The sequence below is a fragment of the Buteo buteo genome, chromosome 18 (assembly GCF_964188355.1).
Source record: "Buteo buteo chromosome 18, bButBut1.hap1.1, whole genome shotgun sequence".
Classification (NCBI taxonomy): Eukaryota; Metazoa; Chordata; class Aves; order Accipitriformes; family Accipitridae; genus Buteo; species Buteo buteo.
The window spans coordinates 28,529,918-28,547,525 of record NC_134188.1 but is presented as its reverse complement, the minus strand read 5'-3'; positions in this window follow the sequence as shown (position 1 = coordinate 28,547,525).

Below are 17,608 nucleotides of genomic sequence, written 5' to 3'. Positions count from 1 at the left end.
AAAGCGGCTTGTAGCCATAGCCAGCGGCACAGCCTGTTGCACCAGCATCCCCAGCCTGAGGAAACTGCTGCTGAATCAGCTGATGACGGCTCCTTCGAGCCTTGGAAAAAGGCGCTGGAGAAACGGGGAGCTGGGAGAGCACTCCTGAGGAACCATCATTTCCAGCCCCTTGGGGCTCACGATGCTTTAAAGACCTAAAATATCCTTCCTGCTACCAAAAGCTGCCAATTCACAACCTGGCAACTATGCAAGGGTAAAGGCAGGCGGCCGAGATAAATTCAGGGTTACAACTTGCTTCTACAGACACTATTTCAAAGATTTTGGTGGCTTCTTTTGAGAAGATGGAGGTGGTTCTGCTGATCCTACGTGGCTGATGGGCTGGGACTGGGTTAAAGGATGGGGTTAAATGTAGGGCAGTGGGGCTGAAGTCCAAATGAGTTTTGGAACCTCCCCCCAGGAGACTCTTAATCCTTGTCTCAGCTCCAAGTGTCACACCAGGGCAGGGCAGAGCGGTCAGTGCTGTCCCTGGACCAAGATGGGCCACGCTGACTTCTGACAAGGTCCAGTCCATCACCCATCCCCAATCTGTGACTGTTTTAAGGAAGGTTATGGGTAATTCTGCCCATGTTTGTGTCCTCTGGCTGCAAGACACCAGATGCTGAGTTTTAGCAGAAATTCTTCCAGGGTTGCTGGTGCCATTATTTGATGTTTTCAGCCCATGTCCTACCAGGACCAGTACACAAATGCTGTGTCTTAATTCATGATTTGATTGTTTTTTTAAGAGGCTTCCTATCTTAAACTACGTCCTCTGCAGGACTCAGTGTGGGGGGTTCAGCACCTGGAAGCTGCCTGGAGCATCCCAAAAACTCACAGTTTGGAAACCAGGGACAACTCACCTGTGAGAACCCTGAGCCTGGGACATTTTGGAGATGGTTTTTCCACATCCTTCTCCCACGGTGCGTACCACGGCCCGCTCCTGTGGTCGATACCAATTGCAGCAGCCAAGCATCCCATCCCGCTCACTGAGTCATGAGGGCACCAGGACCATGATGCTGGGGGAGAGAAGCCATTCTGCCTGGGTGCTGAACATCCCTCCAGGGTGCTAAGCAACCCCCAGCCTCAGTACTGAGCACCCTGGGGCCCTCAGGGCTGAGCATCCCCCCTGGGGGCTGAGCATCCTTCCTCAGGGCTGAGCACCCTTTCTCCATGCTGAGCATCCTCCATGGGGGCTGAGCACTCCCTTGGGTGCAGAACATCTCCCTGGGTGCTGAGCACCCTTCCTCAGGGCTTGGCATCACCCAGCCTTGATGCGGAGCATCCCACCTTGGTGCTAGGCATCTGGGATACTGAGCATCCCACCTTGGTGCTGAGCATCCTCCCTTGGGGCAGAGCATGCCCGCTGGCGCTGAGCCCCGCAGCCCTTTTATGCGACCCCGCATCTCCTTGCGGCCACGTCCGTGGCTCGTGGTGGCCCATGATGTCCCTGTCCCCATGAGCATCCTCGGAGCCGTGGCTCCCGCACCGCCCAGCACGTCCCAGTCCTTGTTTACTCCTCACGTCCCGCCGCGTCGCTTCACCCCAGCGCTTCCTGGGCTGGTGTCTGAAAATAGATATTTTTAACCTTTTAAAAATAGAAAGTCTCGCAGAACAGCAGCTCCTGTTTTTCCATTCCCTTCTCATTTCATCTTACGGTGAAGGAACCCGAGCCGGGCTGCGCCGGGGGTGGTGGGAGCCCGGCCCCGTAAACAGGCTCCTGCAAAACGGGCGCTGGGGAAAACACACGTGCGTCTTGAGAACGAAAAGAAAGGAAAAAAAGAGAAGAAAAAAAAATCAATAGAAAGGCCGTCCACCTTTCGCGCAGAGCCTTATTTGGTATTTTCATGAAAAGTTATATCTTCACACTGTAAAAAGTGCCACTTATTACTCATGCTTTACTAGGTAAGTGTATTTTCCTTGGCATCAAGTGCATTGGTTTTTTCTTTTTTTTTTTGCTTCACTACTGCCGTACAAACTATTTCGAAGGTCTCATTAGTTTCTCCATCAGAACTGGCGCTTTTTGCCGCTGTCTGGAGGACCGGTCTATTAAACCCGAGACAGAACCGCTGTTTGTTCGGTAAATATTAGGCTTGACTTCGCGGGACCGTAAAATTACAGCGCGGGTGTCCCGTGACGGCGCGCACAGGGCAGCCTTTCAGCCCTGGTAACCGGCCGCTCCAGTGCCGGCCGCTGCGTGGAGGTGGATGTCACCCCATCCATGGATGGATGGATGTCACCCTGTCCCCACGGCACTGCTTGTGCATGGACATCAGCCATCCCACGGTCCATCCCGTGTGTGGGTGTCACCGTCACTATGCAGACACAGCGGTCACCTTGTCCCCTGGGTCGCAACATACACACAGACATCGCTCTGTCCCCACGTCGCTAGTGCATGGACATCACCCCATCCCACGGTCGCTTGTCACTCCCGTCCCCACTGTCACTGTGTACGCGTAGATGTCACCCTGGTCCATGCGGTCACTGCATAGAGGTGGACATCGCCCTGTCCCCGTGTCGCTACTTATGCATGGACAGCACGCTGTCCCTGTGGCCGCTATGCACACAATGGACATCGCCCCATCCCACAGTCACCACGTACGCATGGGTGTCCCCGTCACCATGCACACAATGATGTCACCCTGTCCCCACGACCGCTGTGCACACACATGCACATCTACTTCTCCCAGGGTCCCTGCACACACACGGGCATGACCTTGTCCCGCGGTGTCTGCATACGCATAGGTGTCACCTTGCCCCCACGGTCACTACATACACACAGATGTCACCTTGTCCCAGGGTCCCTTCACGCACATGGACATCACCTCGTCCCCAAGGTTGCTACATACACACGGACATCACCCTGTCCCCATAGTCACCACATGCACGTGGATATCACCTTGTCCCAGGGTCCCTGTGCACACATGGACATCACCCTGTGTCCCCATAGTCACCACATGCACGTGGACATCACCTTGTCCCAGGGTCCCTGTGCACACATAGATGTCACTTTGTCCCCATGGGTGTCACCTTGTCCAAGGGTCCCTGCATACACACGGATGTCACCTTGTCCCAGGGTCCCTGCACGCACATGGACATCACCTTGTCCCCAAGGTCCCTACATACACACGGACATCACCTTGTCCAAGGGTCCCTGCATACACACGGATGTCACCTTGTCCCCGTGGTCGCTACATACACATGGACATCACCTTGTCCGAGGGTCCCTGTGTACACATGGACGTCACCCTGTCCCCAAGGTCCCTACGTACACACAGACGTCACCTTGTCCCCATGGTCGCTACACGCACGCAGATGTCACTTTGTCCCAAGGTCCCCCCGCACACACGGACATCACCCTTCACCGCCACCGCCCCCCGAACCATGCCACCCTCCTGTCCCACCATGGGGACAACGAGGACCAGAAAACCCTCTCCGCCAGCCCCGTGCCCGTCGTGCCGGCCACCACCGCCTGCCTCCGCCGCCCCGCGGCCGCCTGGCCCCGGGCCCGGGGCTCGGCGCGAGCCGCGGTTCCCAGCCGCTCTAAAAGCCAGCTTTGTGTTTTACAGCCAGGCCCTCGCTTGGCATACGATTTTAATTAGAGTCTGGTTACACGGCTCGGCAGATGTGGAATGTATTTCTTAGCCCAGGTGGAATAAATCTATTGCCATAAAAACCAACCCCCCTGTTATTAAATTCTCCCTTCTAAATAGCCCAGTATTGAGATGCACGGCCCCCCCCGGCCCCCCGCCCACACCCCCTCAATGCAAACCCTTCTCTAAGTGCTTAATGAGCTTTAATTTTATTATATTCCCCGGCTGTATGAAACAGGCTTCTGGTCCTGGTGCAGGTTCCCGGCTACCGGCCCTGCTGTGAGAGGGGGTGCAGGCTGCGGGGGAGGACCCCGGCATGGGGGACCGGTCAGCCCCAGGGCCAGGGGGGGGGGTTTGGGGGGCTGGCACGAGGCTGTCACCCTGCTCTGTGCCCAGAAAGAGATGCTTGAGGCTGGGGACGACAGAGCTCAGCGCCAGCTGCTGATGGACCATCGTGTCATCCTCAGTGACAGGGATGCTCGTGGGGACCGGTCCCCCCCAGTTTGGAGACCCATGGCTGTTGGGAGGGGGCACAGGGACTGGCTGAGAGGTTCCAGCCACCCCAGGGACATCCCTGCTCTTCCCAGGTCCCCTGTGGTGCACGGAACTGCCACGAATGTGTCCCCAGGGCTGAGCCCCCATCCCCACACCAAGGCCTGTCCGTGGCCCTTGAAACACCCCAGTGTGGACAGCGATGCGGGCAGAGCCACTCGGGAAGACCTGCCCCCCCCCAAATCCAGGATCTCAGCCCTACATTGCTGGGTGCAATGGAGCTGGGGCACAGCATCCCACCCCTGGGGAATTAAATCTTCTTCACCTCCCCTCCATGTTGCCAGGGGCTGTTTGCAGGTTTTGGGGAGTTGTTTCCATGGGTCTGGGGGCTGCACACAGCACACAGCCCCCAGCGACACTCGCTGACACCCCCTGCATGGTACACCATCACATAACCACCGTGGCACCTGCTCACCTGCTAAATTTGGGGTCTTGAAGACTTTTGACCTGTTTATCCAAGAGCAGATCTGACCCTCCTCCTCCGCCACCTACTCATCATCATCATCCTTCTCCTCCTCCATCACTGCTCCTGCTCCAGGTCCTGCTCACCCACCACCACAATGTCTTCTGCTAGGGCAGCCATCCTCACTGTACAGTTTAAATATTAATATTCAAATAATAAGATTATTCTTATAATGATGGATTTCTGGCATTCCTCTCGTCCCACATGGCCACGCGCAAGCCCAAGGGACCACATCTCTCCAGCCCTTTACTCGCACTCACCATGTTCCTTGGTGCTTAGCCCAAGGCTGTGCTTCTGAAAGGACTTTAGGAGTAAATTTGGGTGGGATGGAAGCTGGTAGATGTGCTTCAAAGCTGCCCAACAACATCACCCTCAGGCATCCTCACCCACTCCCATCCTTATATCCCTGGGATATGTGCTGTAGGGGTGTCCCTATCATCCCATATTGCCCCAGTTTTAGCCGCCAGGATGCTAGTGGAGATGTTGTCAAAAGCTTTTCTAAAATCCCAGTGTATCCCATCCCTGGCTTACCACCCATGCATGCAGCTGGAGGTTGGGTTGGTCCTGATCCATGGCTGTCCCCATCTTCTTCTCATCCTTCGCCTGGAGGTGACGTTCTCCACCTGGGATAAAGCAATGGTGGCAGGAGTGGGATCTTTGGTGCTTCAGCCCCAAATGGAAACCCTCTGCCCTGCCCAGGGATGGAGCAGAAAAGGGATGGTGATGTGTGTGTTTGGGGGAACACAAATCCTTGCCACTGCCAAAGGAGGGGATGTACCCACTCCCGCCGGCTCTGCAGTGCTGCCCACCACGGTCTAGGGATGGCCCACCTGAGTCTTTCCCATGCCAGCATTGCCAGTTGGGTGGATAAAGTTGCTCTAACCCTGAAAAAAAAGGCTTTGCCGTACCAGGAATAGCCAGATGCTGGGTCAGACCTGAGTGCTGGAGAGAAAATCTGGTTCCTGTGGGGTGAAGAGCAGCATTTTCGTCTCCTGGGCTGGTCGGACATCCCCCCCAGTGATGCCCCACTGGGCTGGAGAAAGCCTCTAAATGCTTCCTGAGATGGAAACTCAGAAATATTGTAAAAAAAACCAACAGCATTTCTCACCAAATCCCCAAGTGCTAGGGGTCTCATTTGCTTGGGTGCAAGTCAGGAGCAATCAGGGGCCAAAGGCATTCCTGCAGGTCTGCAGCAGTGAATTCAGACCTTCTGCAAGACTTTGCGGAGGCCAAAATTATGGGCGGGTTCAAATAGAGACCAGGTGAGTACATGGAGCTGCTGGTGGCTATTGAGCACTGTGGGTTTCGATGTGACATCCACCTCCAGGCCCCAACCCATCACCTGCGAGGAACCAGGGGGGCACCCCAAGGAAGGGGCATCTCCCACCCACCTTGTTTCTTGTGTTTTTTTCCTTCACGTGGGGAAACAAGACTGGGGGGGGGTGGTGTCTGCACGCTCCTCTCCAGCGGGCTAAGCAGTGCCATGACCGGCACTTGGCAACTTCGGAACTCACTGCAGGGTAAAAAAGAACACCAAGAAGCAGCATCTTCTCCGCAAGATCCCACCTCTCACAGCAGGGACCACAGACTGGAAAGCAGAGCAGACTCTGCCCTGCCGGCATCAAAGCAAGGGCTGGAGCCCATGTCAAAGCCTGGAGAGATTCATGAACCATCACAGCACTCTGTTGGGCCTCTAAAAAAGCTCTAGGATGTCTAAAAAAAACAGAGGAGAGAGGGAAGAAGAGGAGGACATGGGAGAGGAGCACGCACAGAGTCACAGGGCACCCTGGCCCTGCTGAGTCCATCCCATGGGAACACCGGGATGTCATTTCCCAAAAATCTTCCACTGACGTACCCCACTACACCATCCCAAACCAAGATGTTTGAAAAACAAAATCCCAGGGTTTTTTTTGGTCGCAAGAGATGCCTCCTCCCTCCCCTTACCTTGGTGTAAAGGGAATAAAACCACAGGCTCTGTGAAAAGCGGAGCCTGAGCCCTCCCCACCAATTCCCGGCTGGGAGACTTGGCGCTGGGCTCACCCATAAGTTTTCCCCCAGCTGGCCTCTCTTCTGGCCTGCTGGCTGGTATTTTGCAATCGCTTTTGTGCCAAGGAGCTGCAGATGACGTTATCCCTCTTCCCCAGACCAGGTGTAGGGAGCATGGCAGCTCCCCACGGGTGCAAAACTTCCCAGGGGAGAAGGGACCATCCCCACCGGGAACGGGGACCCTGGGGCTGGTAAGAGCATCACCCAAAGCTTGATTTGGAGCCCCACACAAAGATCGGGCTACTCTACTGCTCGTCTCACCAAAAAGAAAGAGCAATTGGCTACAACCTAGCTATAGCTGCAAGTCCCAGCTCCCACCACTTGTCCATGTGCAGCCCATCATCTGTCTTCTCCTAGGACATGCAACATGACCCCAAGGGGTACCAGGTCCCTTGGAAGCTAGCTGGCAGCCAAGTCAACCCAGACATCCCCATCCCAACCAGCACACACGCTGCCTGGCCAAGGAATAGAGGTAAAACTCAAGATTTGGGTCATGGGAAAATGGTTCCTGCAAGGCAATGACCAGCTAGAAAGGGTTAAATTGCCATTTCAGAGACAAAACCTCCCTCAAAATCCTTTTGGATGCACAGGGTTAAACCCTGGCTGTGCCAATGTGAAGGACAAAACTCCCTCTGATTCCAGCACGCCCCGATTTTCACCAAGATGCTCAGACCTGCGGGGCAGGTTCAAGAGCAAGAGGCACCCAAATGCCTTTAGGGATCTGCTCATCTTGGGCCAGCGGTTGGTGAGGCTGATCTGGAAATCCAGTGCCAGTCATACAATCTCTTGCTTGTTAGCAGATCAACACTGTCTGGAGAGTTTGTTCCGGTAATTTTGGGTATCTATCACAGGCTGGTGGTCGTTTAGATGAAGGGCCAAATTATATTCACCTCTAACTGACCTTTTTTGCTGGCTTTAGTCATTCACATTCAGCTTCAAATGCCGGTAATCCATCCTGGGGAGTCAGCAAAGGACTTTGTAGTTTTCCCCTAGAAACCTCTTGGCCCAGGTAGCAATTGCTAATAGCCACATCATGTACTGATGCAGCTATCATCACATATTGAAAGCCTTTGCCTGTGGTGTAACTGGGTCTTCCTGACTTACAAGGAAGGTCATTGAGGGAAGGACAACGTGCAGCTCTCCTCTGTGTTACATCTGGGCTGCTACGTCAGTAGGCTCCAGATTCTCTCGCTCCACCGAGGAGAAGGAGCCTGCACCGCTGCCTGCGTAACTTCTCGGGACGTGCTAAAAGCAGCCTGGAAGGGGATCAATGTTTCCGTCCATTATTTAGTGCCAATACTCCTGCCACAGAATGGGAGCCGTCAGCCTGATGGGGTTCGGAGGAACCTCAGCGGGTCCCTCTGCGGCCCCCTGCCAAACCCCGCTTGCAGACTGCTGTCTTGGGCAGCCCACCCGTCTGCCCACTGCAAACTGCAGCCTGGAGCACTCGGCAGCAAGCAAAAACCAGCCAGAGAGACAGGCAGGTAAAAAAAATATTTTAAAAAAACTAAATTTGGCCACTAACATGGTGGTTGGTGGTGGTGATGGACACTGGTGGGGAACACTTGCCTACATTTCCCATCTAGATAGGTTTCTTGGAGACCTGCCTGTCCATCTCAGTCTGGAGCTAAGGGTTTAATATCCTGTGGTTTTGTTTGGACAGATGCCTGGAGGTCAAAGGACTGGTTGCTGAGGTTGTCCTGGAGTTTAGCCCTTCCTGCAGCCCCGACCCATCCCACCACAGCCATCACTGAGGGCATAGTCACCCTGGGTCTCCAGCACCCAGTGGCTGTGCAGCCCACTATGGGAAAGACGTGGACACGGGCAAGAAAGAGCTCCCAACCACGGGATTGGGCTCTCGGGACCTTCCTTCCCTGGGATGAAAGCTGGGCTTGCGGTTGGGGCTGGGACCAGGTAATGGGTTCCCACCTGACAGGAGCCAGTATGCAAGCCCACGGTGACATGTCCAGCTTTCTCCAAGCAGGACCAAGTCCTGGAGGGCAATCAGACTGGATCCTTCCTAAAATGTGGGTCTTTGTGCCATGCAAAAATGAAAGACACATTGCATAGCAGCAACAGGACCAACTGATGAAAAAGATCTCCCACCCAGTCCTCAGCAATCATGGCGCTGCTTGGTGGGAACCCCATGCCAAGAGCACAGCCTGCTCCAACCCCTAGCAGTGCTTGGGAGAACCATTGCTGAGCACAAACATCAAGAAACATCTCATTTTCTGTTGTAAACAGGGATCACAGATGCCGTTCGGAGATGGAGACACCCTTTCCCAGTGTAAGCAGGACTCCTGCTGATATGGATCGTTCACACACACACATCCTTAGCTTGGCTGCTCTCTTAAAAGACAATTTTTCCATCCCACTGGGAGGAGAAGAGCTCTCTTGTGCTGTAGGGCAGTTCCAGGATGGTGCAAGAGGGACAGGGGTTTGGGAACGATGTCTTTCATCCTCCTGTGGAGGAGAACAAACTCATCCCAGGGCTGCTGGATGAGGCTGGTGAGATGCAGTGCTATGGCAGAAGGAAGCCGTCGGGACAGCCATACCATGAATCAGTGTCCAACACAAACTGCAGCATTCACCCTGCCGCTCAGGACCTGGGAAGACCCTTGAAGCGTGGGTCCCCTGCCCCACCAGGTGGCCTGGGACACCAGGAGTGGGGTCATCCAGCCAAAAAGGATGCCCAGATGTAATGTCCCCTCCCAGGCCAGTCACACTGGCTTTCCCCAGTGACCTGCAGGGAGAAACGATGCTGCAAGGGCAGAGCCCGTGCCACTGGACACCCACATTTCACAGCAGCCCCTCCTATGGCTTTGTCTCTGTCCCCTTTTGAAGTCATATCTATGTCTTTGGCCATCGCAAGAAGACATGGTGCCCATTCCAGCCCATGGGTTGAACCTCACCACCCCAGCCCAGCTGGGACCTGCACCTTCCCAGAGCAGAGAAGGCTAGTTGTCATCCTCTGACCACCCCAAATGCACCCCTCTGGGCCTCCAGACCAAAAATCCGTCACACAACCACATTTCAGGGATGCCCAGTCTATCCTAAGGAGATGTTTGGGTGTATGTGCAGATCTGACCACGAGTTGTGCTGCCATCCAGTCATGCAAGCAATTTCCCCGATGACAAGAAGAGGTTGATGCACCCAGCTGGCAAAGCTCCTGGTGCAAGTTGTGGTGGCCACGATAGTGCACCATGGAGGAAGATATGTCCCACGTCGGTGCTCCTGTGGCTATGTCAGGGTGTAGAAAACTGGGTGCCCTCCCTGCAGAAGACATGGTGGTGACCGTGCACAGCCTCCACCAGGCATGGCCAGACACCCAGCTCCCGTGGGCATGGCAAGCATGTTGCACAGCCATGATTGCAGCAAAACCAGGGCTATAAATCCATGTGTTGTTCCTACCCAAGACCCCATCTGCACCCAGACCCCCCAGCCTGGGGGAGACGGGGACAGTGCATTTCACGTGGCTGGAACAAGGTGGTGGCGACGGGGACGAAGAAGCCCGTGGTGCCACCACTGCCCCCCCACCATGTAGGAAGGGGTCACTGGGCCCCAGGGGTGCATGCCTGGGCATGAGGATGGGGGAAGGTGCTGGGACCGCAAGGGAAGAGCATTTGGGGACTGTAGAAGACAATGTTGAGGGGATGGACCAATGGTGGGTAAAGGGAGGGATGAAGGGGGTCTGGGGAGACACAAGCATGTGAAAAAAGAGGGATAAGGGGATAAATGGGCCAGTTCTGCCTAAGCAGGTGGACGATCACCACACTTGTCCCCAATCAGCACAGTTTGTCTCATTTGTTAGACTCATTTCCTCATTAAGCTCCATGTCTAACTGTTTTCCTGGTCGAGGGACTCTCCCCTGCATGTGCATTTGTGTTTGGGGGGTCTGGGTGCCAACAACACAGTCAGACCACAGGTGACAGCCGGGAGCTGGAGAAGCTGTCAGGCTGGGACAGATACTGGAGAGACTGTGGGGCTGCAAGTTGGGACCGGTGGGACTGGAAGGTCCAAGCCAGCTACTGGAGAGACCGTGGGACCTGGAGGTTGGCTGCTGGGAAGTCCCTGCAAGGTGTACGTGGGCTACCAGATGTGGCATCTCCTAACTCACATGACATTGGGAGCTTCATTTCTCAGGTGGCTACCCAGGGATGGACTATACGTGACTGTCCTGAATTTCCAGCAGGCTACGAGCCCCTCTTGGGGCAGCTTTGGACATGGTGAGCAGCCACTCGCCCTTAAAAATCAACAGTGCTCTCCACTGCCTTCCCAACTTGGGGAAGCCCAACTTGGCAAACCCTCAAATCCATCTTCCAGCACGTGCAAGAAACTGCCCAGTCTCCAAAGCGGTCCAAGTCCTTCTGAGCAGCAGCAGAGACCTCTGCAAACCCCAGCCTTTCCATGGGGATGGCTCAAGCTTCACCTGCTCAAACTCAACCCCCAACGCTTGAAGAGGAGCATGTCCAGGGCAGAACTCTTTGTTATTTGGACATGTGGCCAAGCTCTTCTCCCCTGCTCCTTCCAAGGCCACCACCTTCCCATTTGGGGACGCTGAGCCACAGCTCAGAGGGGCACGGCGAGATACAGGGTGATGTTTGCTCTGCAGTCCCTCTCCCTGTGTCTAATGGGTCCATCAGGATTATTTTCATTGTCTGTGCAGCTGGGAGGCAAAAAGGGGGGGGTCCGGGCCAAGCAATCCTTCTTACTTCATTTTCAACTGTTTTCAAAGCCCCTGATCAGACGACCCAGATGGTGCTAAATGACCATGAACAACCTTTAAACAGTGGGTTATTGTTGTGCTCATTGAGTTAGATAATTGTGATGGGCCTGAACTAATTAATTTCTACCCCAAAAAAAAGCACTGAATCATGGTCTTTTGGCAATGCTGGTGAGAAGGACTTGTAAGCAGTTTCCTTCGGATTAATCCAGCCCTCACAAACAGGACTCTCTGCTGGGGGCTGTGTGCTCTCATGGGCAAAAAATAGGAGAGCAAGAAACACCACCCTGGTACGCCAGAGAGGGCAGCCGGAGGTGGCGTGGGCAGCTCTCCTGCATCCCACGGAGCAGGAGGACCACGGGATGCTCCACCTGCTCCTTTGTACCATCGGCCTGTCCTACCTCCCCTTTGGAAACCCCGCGTTTGGCGATGGCCACGTAACAAGTACAGGGCAGAGAGGCCGAGCATCTCGCTGGAGGAAAGGGCCCCTGGGGCTGTGGCCGTGCTGTGCCGGTCACATTTCCTCCACCTCCCATCCCTACTTCGGCTCCAGCCCCGCCAGCTGCGGTCTCCGAGGATTTCCCTGTTTTTCTCATCACCCCTTTCTCGGCACCCGTCTTCCAAGCAGCCGGGGGCTTTTTCCAGTGTCCGGATAGTTCTGACTTGCTGGCAAAGCTTTTCTCTGCAGGGATATTTTTGTTTCCCAGTTTTCGGGGTGCCAAGCTTTGACAAAGCTAGAGGCAGGGAAATGCGATCTCGTTTCCCCAGCAGCTTGGACAACCCGCCAGATTAGGTACATCCTGAGCTGCTCCAGCACCCAAAAAGGTGCAGAAACAGGAGAAAAGAGTGATTACAGACACATTCTATGTGAGAAGAGACAGGAAATATTAGGACTGTTTAGTCTGGAGAGGAGACAGGTCCGCGGTGGTACAAGAACAGCCTGTGAGCCGTGCAGCACGGACGATCCTCTGGTTTCTCCATTTCTCATTGCTGAAAAAGAAAGAGATGTGCAGAAGAGAGCAGATGCGGGGGAAACACTCGCCCTGTGTGGCGTGCGGGTCTCTATGGAGAGCTGCAAGCACTGCTTTAAGAGAAATCCCACCCCTTTGGGGAGAAATCCCCCGCTTTGGCTGGGGGAAGGTGGTATGAGAACATACATCCCAATTCATTGGGAGATGCTTCATCTACGAGCCAAAAATTCAAACCATCTCCAGAGCTGTGGGCTTCATATGGGACTTTCAGGGCAGCACCAAACCCAGCAAAACCTTCTTTTATGTGACTTAATTTCCCCATGACAGAGCCCTAATAGTGCAGTGACACCCCAAATTGAGCAGTGCACTTCACCAGCACCAGCTCTCCTATCTTGCCCAATGGGGAATGAGGCTCCAGCGAACGTAGCCGAGAGGTATTGGCTTCCCCTTCGCTCCTGAGCCTCCTGCGGGGAAGGGGGGCTTCATGCAGATTAAGGTGAAAGTAGATATTTTGCATGACTGAAAATCCAATGCAATGGAAAACAGCAGGAGCCAAGGAAGTGAGTGTAGCTGGCAATTATATAGACATATAGTTTAGAGAAGTGTTTTGACTAACCTGATAATAGAGCATGAAATAGCATGGCTCTGACGTAAAAAAACCCTAAGACCCCAGAGGTAGAGCCAAGATTTCTGATGGTGACTTGCCATCCATCCCAGAGCACACAGCCACAGGGTAATTCAGGTTGGACGGGACCCCAGGAGGTCCCTGGTCCAATCCCCAGCTCCAAGAAGGGATAGCTTTGAAGTTACATCAGGTTGCTCAGGGTTGCGTCCAGGCAAGGGCTGAGTTTCTCCAAGGATGGGATGCCCCTCCTTCCCTTGGTCTCTGTTCCAGCTTTTGATCAGCCTGAAGGGGAAAGCTTTTTTGGCTTATCTTCCAGCTGGACTGGGTCCAGCCTGTTGCTGCCTGCCCGGTACTGGGGACCCCAATTGGACCCAGTGCCCAAATGCTCTCTGCAGAGACCAAAGGTGTCTCAGCACAGGTTGCACCAGCCATGGGAAATCTGTTGCACTTATTGCACACAAACCAGATCACAGCAAGAGAAGAGAGGGACTGCAAGAGAACTGGCAGGAGATACAGGTCCCATAGAAGAAGCAGCAGAAGATATGGGTCCTGCAGAAGTGACAGGAGAGGTGGGTCCTGCAGAAGCTGTGGCAGCATGCAAATAAATCATGACATCTTCTCCCTGCGTGTTGAGAAAGGACAGTGGTGAGGGGACAACTGCCCCAGCCAGGGATGCTGCATTAAACATCCCTTTGTGTTGCTGTTGCCCCCATGGAGCCAAATCCCTTCCAAGGGGAGAAATGCTGCCGTGGTCCAATTGCATGGATGCACCTGCAAACACCCCGAGGAGCCCACAGTGTGCTCAACGGAGCAGCTACCCAGCGGTGCTCAGAATTAGTCGCATTTAACCCACATGCGAAATGCTGGCAGAGGCTAGGCAAATGAAGGCAGGGTGGCAAAACCCATCGATGCCATCAACGGGCGCTGGCTTTCTGCTCACAGGTCTTATCCACATCAGCAAAGGTCAGAGCTGGCTGAAACTCCTTCTCAGGCTCTAGGGCTACTTCAAGAGAAACATGGGGAAGGCAGTCCGGAGCAGGAGGACATCAGCCAGGTTATGCAGGGAGGTCTCGGAGAGCTCCACCTTTCCCAAACCTTGCATCATCTCTGCGACCACAAGCTGAGGCTTCTCCTTGCTCGTAGATGTGCAAACACAGTCAGGATTGCAAGGTTTTGTTCCCAACCCTTGAACGGATCAGAAATGAGTCACAGCCAGAACAACTGGACCATGACAGGGCTGCAAACCCTGTTAAGAAGCTGTAAGGAAGGTGGCCCAGCTGTAGAGAAAGACTACAAAGGTGCTGAGCTACCTGGGGGTAAGGGGAGCAAATGCAATCATCAGTGAGGGTTCATGGAAACTTTGGTCTAGGCATGGCACGCTCTCAGCTCTGCACACACCGGGAAGGACCGCGTCCCTGCTGGCTCCCCATCCGTGGTGGGATGGGGACCCACATGCTCAGGGCTGCAATAGAGGTGATGGTGGGACACGTTGGATGTCCCCAGGGACCATCCCCTGCAGACCCTGGGAGCAGCCCCCCCCCCCCGCAAAAAACCCTTCGCAGAAAGCCCAGCCCTGCTCTGCAAACTCCGTGTCGCAAGTGATGAAAGGTCCCACGGTGCTGTGCCAGCTCTGCCCCCAAATCAACCCCGTCTTCACGGCTCGGGGTGGAAACGGGGTGATTCCTGCAGAGGCAAACGGACGCAGGGAGGAGGAGCGGGGCGAGGGAGGCGATGCCACCGACCGCGAAACGTTGGCTTCTGATCTGTGGCTGCTGATCCAATTAAAAGGGTTAATCCCCAGAGATGCCCCCGCGGGGAAAGCAGCCTCTAAGAGGTCTCCCGCAGGGAGGTATGGTCATTAGGGCAAGCTCCTGGGACAGACGGGTCTGGCGTATCACTGACACGATTGCAGGAGATTACCCACCGCTTGCAGCCCCGTCCAGCCCCACAGCAAGTCCCTCTGTCCCTCCTCGGCCACACGTCCCCAGGCAGTGCGATGTGCGGAGGTTGGTCGCCGGCCCACGTGGCCCCTGTGCATGTCCCCAGTGCTCCTCTGGGATTTTTTTTTTTTACATTCCTGGGAGAAATGAAGGTCTCCGACACTGGCCAGTATTCAGGGTAAACCAAGCTAAAGCTGATGTTTTCTTCCTCCCATGCCACTGCAGGGAAGGAAAAGTCAGAGGGCCCAAAATGTTATGGCTGGAGAAGGATGGATGGGGAAGGATGGATGAATGGACGGATGGATAAATGAGTGGGTGGATGCATGGACAGACGGATGGTGAAGGGTGAGGAACCCACCTAAGAAACCCATGGTTGCAGCTCCGCCATCTGAAGGGAGAGTGGAGCCCACCCCTCCTGTCCCTGTTGGCTCAGGGATCGCTTCAGATGGGCAAAAGCTCTTCCAGCCTCACCGCAGAGAGCAGAGGGGAGGCTTTTGTGTCTCCTTGGGTGGAGACGAGCTGTTCTGTGCCATCCGTGGCTGTGTCCCTTGGACAGCAGACACCGGCGCTGCTCCAGGACCAGTGCAAGGCGAGATGCCTCCGGGCTTATTCCTCCAACCAAACCAGCAAAAATCCATGTTGTCTTGGTTTTCTCTGCCAGGAGCCAGCAGCCGAGATACAGCGCTTGGCTCCTGCCTAACTGGAGCTCGCCCCTTTGGTCTGTGTTGCTGCAGCGAGCGAGGGGGGAACAGCAGCCAAGGTGAAAATGTTTTACTGTTCAATATAAAATTTATGGGGTGCCTTTTATGACAGCGTCCCAAAGCAGGGCTGCAGTAAAGGGATAACTAAAAGGCAGCAGAAAGCCTGACTCGCAACAACAGAGCTGGCAGTGGCGTAACGGCTGATGGCAGGGAAGAAGCTGACACCAGAGAAGATGAGATGCTGCTTAGAGGCAGCCGGGGCCAGTGGGTGCAATGGGTCTGGGAGATAAAAGAAGTTATGGGAGGATGGGACAGTCGCATCATGCAAATGGCATCTTTGGAGACTTCCACATCTTACTTTTGTGGTGGGTACGCTCAGCACCAAACCCTCTTTGCTAGGACCAACTCCAGTGCAAGGACAATGGCAGCAGCAGGAGCAGTCCACCTTGGAGCATCCGCACCAGGGCAATGCCACCCGTGTTTCCCAGGAAAGGACCAGGTGGCAGCATCATCTCTTGTTGGGAAGCTCCTTGGGATGAGAGCACTTCTCCATCTCCGTCTTGCATCTCCATGAAACTCCTCTCCAAAGAAACTCCCTCTTGCCCATCACTGTCAATCTCCAAATCGCCTTGCCCAAGGTAAAGCTCAGCCAGGGGTCCAGGGCAATGCAGCACTATCAGGGCTGATGCAGCTCAGCGGTTACTTCAAACACGCTTTTTAGAAGAAATCTAATGCACCAGGATCTGGGTAGAGATTACTCAGTGAGGGACGGCAGCCAAGACCATCCACCACCCTCCTGGAGATGGTAGAGGAGCTCTGTGTGCATGGCACTCAGATGATTTGCACTCTCCTACCTGTGTCTGGGCTCAGTATAACCTATATGGGCTCAGTATAACCTATATTAGGCTCAGTAACCTATAGATACCTGCAGGAAACCTCACCTGGGCCAGGCGGTGCAGGGTTTGTGCTGGTTTTCTCCAGACCATCCTTAGGAACCCAGCCAGGCAGCTTCATTGCAAACGCCTGCCGCTTCTGCTAAACGAGCGTAAATTGGGCCTCAGCTCTGCTTCAATTAGGGCATGCAAGAGCGAGTTAATTAGACTGACGAGTGAGGGGTCAGGCTCTGCCTGGGGACTGGCAGCATCCTCCCTGCCAGCATGCAGCTATAGTCATGCAGGCGGCCGTGGGGCGAGCGGGTGGCTTCTCCCCTCTCCCTTTGCCCCACACCATGGGGGACACCCCCAATTCCCAAAGCATCACTGGGATTTTTTTCCTGGGTATATTTAACCGGATCGGCCCTGTCGTCTGGATCGTTGCACGGCTCCGGTGAGCCATGCCGGGTCGGTGCCCGCCAGCTGCTCCGATTATCCCCGGTTGCTCCTCGCTGCAGGTCCGCCGGAGCTGCGGACGCTTTGCTCTCTGGCTTCTCCGTCCTTTGGCCGTGCACAGACCTGGTTTCCATCCACATACCGAGCGCGTGGCAGCAACCGCTGTTTTTTGGGAGCATAACGAAGAGAGAAGGGGAAGGCACGGCCGTCCCCGGGGTGGGAGCTGCTGGCATTGATCCTTTTATAGCCCCATGTGAGCAGTTGCCTGTCCAAGAGAGAGCACCTGCACTCACTTAGCAGCTTGCTTGGGCGCCCATCCAGCACGCCAGGACCTCCCGTTTCCTGGCCCGGCTTTGCCCCCAGCCTTCGCGTGACCCCCCACACCCACTGCCAGCCCCGAGCTCTGTTTTCAGCCCCAAACCGGCTGCGGACCGTAAGCAAGAGGGACAGGACGATCCCCTGATGAAGAGCAAAGCATCCGTGGGATGCTCTTTCCATGCCTCAATCCCGCATCCCAACCCTGAGGATGTTCCTGGAGTGAGTGCAAGGGGATCAGGACCCACGAGGACGGGGGTCCCAACAGAGCCCCCCGAGTCGGAACACAGACCCTACGGGGAAAGGAGAGCCGGCACA